Below are 8,347 nucleotides of genomic sequence, written 5' to 3'. Positions count from 1 at the left end.
ATTAATGCTGAATATTAAATTTGAAAAATTTCAGGGATTTTACTTTATTAAACAGAAAACAGTAATGCAACTATTTCCATTTTTGTAAATAAATAAAAGGGATGACATTATGCCTATGGTTTATTTATTATTTTTTTAGAAAACTCTAGGAATCAATAAGATCTAAAGAAAATGCTTTTTTTTTTTTTAAAGCTTTAGTATCATAGAGAGATACAAACCGGGCAGACTAACTGCTACATTTCAGATAAATATGACTGAGAGATTACAATGTTATTAATAATTGAAGTCATGTGTGCCAGACTCTGAAAGGTATTTTGTGTGTACTCTTGTATATGTGTATGTATATGTGTGTATATATGTATAGTGTATATATGTATCTGTAATATACTTTGTATATAATGTTTATATGTGTATTAGTTTCTTATAGTGTTATACAAATTACCAGAAACTTGGTGGCTTAAAATGGAAATTTATTCTTTTATAGTTATGGAGACCTGAAGTCTGAAATCAGAGTTACTGAACTGAAATCAAGGTGTCAGCAGAGCCACTTCCCCTCTGTAAACTCTAGGGAAGAATCTATTCCTCTCCTCTTCTGGCGTTTGGCAGCTACCAGAATTCTTTTGCTTGTGGCTACATCACTCCACTCTCTGCCTCTGTCTTCACATTGCTGTCCCCTCTTCTGTGGTGTAGTCTCTCTCTGCTTTCCTCTTATAAGAATATATGTGATGATACTTAGGGTCCAACCAAATAATCCATGATAATCTCCACACCTTAAAATCTTTAATTCAATTATACCTGCAAACACTTTTTTTTTTCTGCCAAATAAAGTGAGATCTACAGATTCCAAGAATTAGGACATGGATATCTTTGAGAGAGCCATTATTCAAGCCTATGGCACCCTAGAATGTGAAATACTTCAAGATACTGAAACTAAAGTTCACCTAAGTTAAGTAACTTGCCCAAAGTCAAACAAGTGACATTTTGAGCTATGTGATTCAAAATCTACCTTTGTTTTCTTACCCATGTGGCCTCAAAACACAAGGAAAAATTAAAATAATAGAATAAATGTCATTATTGCTTTTATTTACTGTCAATCATTCTCTATGTGTATTACAAATATTTTAATTACCTTAAAAAAGAAATGGAGGGTTTTGTGTAAGGCATATTCAGAAACATTGTACTTCAGTAGCCAGCACACACAGGCCAAATCTTCTTGTCAAACTAGTGGCTACTCTGCAGATGAGTTATAGAAAATATGAGTTATCAAAGAAAACATTCAATTGCAGGAGGTACTTACACCATATCATTTCTCTTTAAGATTTTATAAACATATGTAATCAATTTCAATCAGACTTACAAAGATGGAAAGAAAAAAGAATATTTTTATTTTCCCTGGTAAGAAGGTTTCAGTACATATTACAATTTAAAAAGTGAAGCATGTTTTGTCTTCTTTAAAATTATTAGGTAGGAGATTTAATTGTGTAAGTGATTTCTGCCTCCCACACATCTAATATATCTCTATATAGCTGTAAATGAGTTATAGCTAAGGGCTATGCAAAAATCTGTATTGGTAACATACAAATACAATTATGTGATGATGATGATGATGATGATGATATGTAGTTAGTGAATGCTCAGCACATACCAGAAATTGCTTCAGATGCTTTATAGCAATTAAACCATGAGGTAACTATTATTATTTCCATTACAATTAATGAAATGAGAGGTCAAGTAACATGGCCAAGGTCACATAATCAGCAAGTGATAGAGTTGGTATTTCATATCAGGCTATTTGATTCCAGATAATTCACTGTTAACTACTACACTATTGAAACAAGGCATAAAATATAGCATAGCATAAAAACATAACAATTCATATATGGCAGTGGGTAATTATTAGTATCATTTTTCTAAGAGTTGTATGACTGCAGATATTCCTACACAGTAGGTTTATACAGGTACAAAATTTTTAACTTTCCTGATGAAGATACTTGAGAAAATGAAAGCTATACCCAATAATATCTTTACAAATCATGAACTCTCTTTTTTTTAATTTTTAACTTCCTATGCTTTGATATTTAACCATATCTCAATCAATCACCTCCTTTACACAGTTAAGTCTGTTTGCTCTACATACGTGTAGCTCAAATCACCTATCATCTGTTACCCTGGCAGATACCAATGGAGAACTTGGCCTCAGAAAGTGACATTTTATAATAAAACCTATTTTTTATTGGAAAGCCTCTTGACTGGTACTCAGAACTCTTACTTAGATGCTGAATCCTGATTGTTAGGCATTTCAGCTGGAGTCTCAATGTGACCTTCTGGTCTTTGCCCTTCAGAGTTAAAGATGCTGCCAGCATCTTGGAATAACCAACTTTGAGTGTGTCTCCCCTATCTTAATCAACTAACAACTCTTCTAATTGCCCATGTTTAATATTTTAATACTTTTTGATAATAATGATTTTATTTTTAAGTGGTATAGCATTTAAATCTACATAACTTTGATTTCAAGTTGGTGTTTTCCTAATGGCTGATGATGCTGAACATCTTTTCATGAGCTTATTTCTTTCTTATGTATATCCACTTTGGTGAAGTGTCTATTCAAATATTTTGACCATGTTTTACTTGGCTTGTATGTTTCCCACTAATAAGTTTTGATTGTTCTTTATATTATTGAGATAAAATTCTTCATAAGGTATGTAATTTAAAATTCATTTGTTGTTGCTTTTTCATGCTTTTAAATAGTGCCTTTCTCAGACCAAAATTTTAAATTGTGCTAAATTTAAATATATTTTTTGTTTGTTTTATGAATGACAGTTTTGCTCTTCTATCTTAGAGCTCTTTACCTAACCAAAGTTATGAAAATTTCCTTCTTCATTTTCTTCTAAAAGTTTTATAATTTTACATATAGATCTAGAATGCATGTCAGTTAATTTTTTAATAAGGTATGCATTTAAATAGAGGTTTATTTTCTTATGTGAATACTAAATTGTTTGTTACCATTTGTTGAAAAGACCATAAGTTACCTAAACTCATTCAAAATGTAATAGACAACTTGAATAGCCTTATAACTTTAATGGAAATTTAATTAATAGCTAAAAACTTTCTAAGAAAATTCTTCAGGCCCCGATGATTTCACAGGAAAATTTTATTAAACACTTTTTTTAAAGAAATAACACCAATACTATATTTCTCCCCCAAAATAGAAAGAAGGAAACACTTCCCAACTCAATTAAAGAGGCCATTATTACTCTGATTCTAAAAACAGTACAAAAAGAAAATTATAGTCTAAAATTTATCTTGAATATAGATGCAAAAATCCTAAATATATAAAGAAAAAAAAATAAATTGTATCCAAGAATGTATGCAAAGAAGAATACACCACAACTGCATGGAATTTATCTCGGGAATATAAGCTTAATTCAATATTCAAAAATCAATCAATATATAATCCACCAAAATAGCAGTCTAAAATAGAAGGAATTCCACTTGATCCCAAATGAGGAAAAGATGGGAATTTCTTCAATCTTATAAAGAGTATCTAAATAAAACCCCTACAACTAACACATAATTAATTGTGAAACACTTATGCTTTCCCCCAGAAGATTTGGAACAAAGCAAAAGTGATGTCCTCGCCACTGTCATTCAACCTCACACTGTATGGCCTAGCCAGTGCACTAGAAAATAGCAAATAAGAAACATGAAAACTTTACCTCTTCATTATATAGAGACATATTGAAAGTAAAAATAACTGGCCAGTCAGAGGAAATTATTCTGAATGGAAAGGAAAATAATGACAATATGTAAGGCAGACACATGTACTCTGATTATTTTTTTCTTGGGAAAGGAACACTTTATAAGTGGTATTCCATATTTAAGAGGCTATTGATAGAAGATGGGAATAATGAAGATAATTTTTTTTGATATTTACAGAAGTGTAGTTCTCTATGTTTCCATTCAACAAAAGAAAATCTAAAGAGCAAAAGATTAAAAAGTACTATTGATATTAAAGTGAATAAGAGGTTCTTATTTTAAATCAGTATAAACTACAGAAGGAAAAGGTTAAGATACCTTGCTAAGGTTAATGAAAAAGGTGTTTATTTGTATCTAGGAACTTATATTTTTATATCTCGCTCTAAATCTTTTAAAATGTAATGCCATGGTAACAGTAGTATTATGCTTTGTTTGTTTAAATAAACTTAAAAATTCTATTTTTGATAGAAAAAACAATAATTGAGTGCAAAATCATGCTTATCTGTGTTTCTCACTTAAAAAGTCTTAGGGGGGATGTTCAGCTTTTGGCACCAAAGCTGTTGAATGTAGTGGCTGAGACCTTGTTCTTTTTTTGGTTGGAATTCTGGCCCTAGTTATGGTTGTGTGACCTTGGACAAATTACCTAACCTCTTTGTGTTTCAATTTCCAAGACTGTACAATGCAAAAATAATAATAATAGGATCTGTTTAACAGACTGTTAGAGGAACTAAAGAGGTAACACTTGTAAAGGTGCTTAGACTAGTGCTCAACATGAAGTAAAGATAGATGTTAGGTATCATTAACTATCATTACTATCTACCACCTGGTGACAAATTACCTGAATCGAAGACATAATCTCCAGGGGAAAAAAATAACAAAAAAAGTATGAAAACACATACTTTTAATATAACAGTAAATACATCATGGGTAATATTTCTTGCTTCTAGGAACTGTGCCTAAGTACTCAATGGGAGGTAGAATTAGACATAGGGAGAAATTAGGATAAGAATACAGATTTTGAGGGAATCAGGCATTGGCTGCTAGTTGCAGACAGAATTTTCTTTATCTGCTCCGTACTCTCAACCTCCCAATCCTGTTACTCTTTTTCTAAAATGAAATGCTGAGACTATAATTCACATCCTAGGACAGTGATGGGCCACTTTTACTGTGAACTAGAAAATTCAGGATTTTTGTGAATTCGTTTCCTTGTCCTCTTCCACATATGGCCTTTTATTTTCCCTTTGTAGACCCCCACTTTCTATAACTGCCTGAAGTAAGTAGGGACAAGATTTGAGGACAAGTACTTGCTTTCTCTGTAACAGAGACTGGCTAGGTGTTTACCAAAGCACTTTGTAAACTCTTTCTTGCTTCTCATCCCAAGGAAATCATGGAAATGAATCATGGGTTAGATTTATAGTCATTGAATTTATTGACCGAGATCCAAGAGCTTTTTCCCTTTTCACCTAAATAAGTGCAAAATTGAAGTAATGGCCTTAAGCTTCAAGCTGAGAGTGGTTTGGATTTGGTTACAAGCCTACTATGTCTGCAAACATTGAAACCATCTCCATATCAGATTGCAGTCAAGATAACTAGATTGAATTATACTACAAATCCACCAATATGTCTGAATTCTTCCCCTTACATTATCTTCAAGCAAAATTCCCTATCATGTGAGTAGTTTTTAGGTAGCATAAATTGCTTTATACTGTGTAAGACATCTTTGTACTCTCCAAGATATACTTTATCAATTCAAGAAATCATACTGTTAAAGATCAGTTAACATTTCTGTTATTTAAGACAAGTTTTTTTTTTTTTCCTTTTAACATTATTACACAGAGCTCTGTGGAAGTAACTCAAGGGCCAATAGGGGAGTTCACTGGGGAGAGAAAAAGATGCCCATCTAACCATGAACCGAAACAGTTCTGTTTTTATCTGTTTATATAATGGCTCTCTATGTAAGATTTAATTGGGGAAAGGAGTTTAGAAAAACTGTTTTAAAAAGTGTTTAAGCCATTGCTGAAGAGAAGGAAAATCTGTAATAGATTACTGTATGTCAGCTACTTTATATCCATTGTCTTAGATAACGGTTACTACAACCCTTACTGGTAACAACCACCTATTTTATTGATGAAGAAACTGAGGCATAGTGATTAAGTATTTTGAGGGTTAGACTGCTCTCTCAGGTACAGCCAAAATAAGAATCCATGATTTATGTACTCTTGAATCCAAAACCATTCTTAAGAATTAAGTTTATTAATGTCTTGTTTTTTTAAAAAAAATTATTTTTATTATGGTGACACTAGTTAATAAAATCCAGTAAGTTTCAAGTGTACAATTCAACAGTAAGGCATATATATATATTGCATTGTGTGTTTACTGCCCACAGTTAGATTTCTTTCTGTCACCACATATTTGACCCCTTTCACTCCATCTAACTCCCCTCTTCTCTCTCCCTCTCTGTCCTCTGGTAACCACTAATCTATTGTCCATGACTGTGAGTCTTTATTTGTTTGTCCTATTTGTTTGTTGCTTTTAGGTTTATATCCCACATATAAGTGATATCATGTGGTTTTCCACTTTTTCTGTCTGGCTTATTTCGCTTAGCATGATTATCTCAAGATCCATCCATGTTGTCACAAATGTCAATATTTCATCTCTTCTTATGGCTGAGTAATATTCCATTGTATATATGTACCACATCTTCTTTATCCAATCATGTATAGTAGGACACTTAGGTTGCTTCCATGACCTGGTCACCGTGAATAATGCTCCTGTGAACATCGGTATGCAAATATCTTTTCGGATATATGTTTTCAAGTCTTTGGGGCAAATACCCAGAAGAGGGATTGCTAGATCATATGGTAGATCAATTCTTAGTTTTTTGACTTTTTTAAAAAAGGAATTCCCCATGATGATGATAATGATGTTAATGATGATGGAAGTAGTATAATAAAAATAGGTACTATTTATTGAGCTGTTAGTATTACTACAGCATTGTTTACTGAATTTCCCTAAAAGTAAGAATTTCTGTGTTTGGTAAATATACAGATTCTCAGGCTACCTCATGTCTGTCAAAATTCTCAGGGGATGAATTGGGCAAGTTTGGAGACTACTGTCCTAGGCTGGCTATATTTGAAGTGCTTTTCATCCGTTATTGTATTTTATCCCTGCTGCAATTTTATGAGGTCAATGCTATTATTTAGCTCATCATACAGATGAGAAGGCTAAGGCAGAGAAGTGACTTGATTATGCCGTTAGCTTTGGGCAGAGTTATCATTAGGTACATTACTTGAATTCTAGGTCTGATGTTATACTCTAAATAAAAGGGGTTAGCTGGCCTCCAGGAAAACTTAAATGAAATTCCCCACTGCTTGGTGTTCCTGTGTAGGGCAGAAGCCATTCCAGTTTGGCTTTTTGCCTATCCTTCTTGGTTCTTGAAGGATTCACTTCTAAATTTCTTCTTCCTCCACAGCGTCTCAAGTTTCCCTTTCCGCCTGGTTTCTTTCCCTCCACCTGAGTCCTAAGACCAAGATTTCAAAGAGCTTGCACTTTAGGAAGAGAGATATGACTTGTAAATATGGCAGACTATACTAAGTGCCACTGAAGAAGAGCAAAGACAAAAAGTGCCATGAAATTTTGAAGAAGAGATATAAATACTGCTTTGGAATATTAGAGATGGTTGGCATGGGCCAATTTGCATGAGTCAGTTCCTGCATATACGTAGGTTTTCTCCTGGCAGAGGTGGGGTGAGGTCACCAAGAAAATGTTTTTTCCCCTTTTCTCTAATTTGAAAATTGGGTCTTTGTAACTTAGACTAAGTAGGGAAAAATAAATCTTAGCCCCAGTGATTGTTTAGCAGTCTAAATCATCTGTTTTAAAATAGGACAGAATTACAACCAGCTGGTAGTGATTTTCAAATCCCGACCTCTGCAGAAAGGGGTGAAAAGATACCAGAAAGTCCAATTCTTGTCTAGGGCACCAGGCTGCATTTCCCTCATAGTGTGACATTGATGTTATGAAGCTTTTGCTTTTATTTTTAATTTTGTTAGTAACCACAAGTCGCAGTGTTCCGGTATTTTGAATACAGCATTTATAAGTTGAAAATAGAAGAAGGGTACAGAATGTGCAACATTTTCTGGTTCATTGTTCCATGACCATAAAAAAAAAAACAAAAAAACACACACTTTAAAAAAAGAAAACTCTACATTCTTCAAGGTAGCAGATGTAATAATACTGTTCTCTCCACAATGTACAATGAAGGGTAAAAATTAAGCTCTTTAGTCACCTAGACCACTTTATTTATCTCCGTTGAAACATGGAGCAGTGCTGACAGTCCTCGTCATTTTTAACATTTCACAGTTCTCACACAGACAACCTTGTGCTGTTCACCACTTGTTCTGGGCTGACTTATGTCCCCCCCCCCCAAAAAGAAATGTTAAAGTCCTACACCTCAGTTTCTGTGAATGTAACTTGATTTGGAAATAGGGTCTATAGATTTAATCAAATTAAAATGAGGTCATTAAGGTGGACCCTAATCCAGTAAGAAGATAGGCACGTGAAGACACAGAGACATAGGGGAAATGTCGTGTGG

This window comes from Pteropus medius, unplaced genomic scaffold, assembly GCF_902729225.1.
Source record: "Pteropus medius unplaced genomic scaffold, Ma_sr-lr_union100, whole genome shotgun sequence".
Lineage (NCBI taxonomy): Eukaryota > Metazoa > Chordata > Mammalia > Chiroptera > Pteropodidae > Pteropus > Pteropus medius.
The sequence above is the reverse complement of the archived record's forward strand: the minus strand, read 5'-3'. Positions refer to the sequence as shown.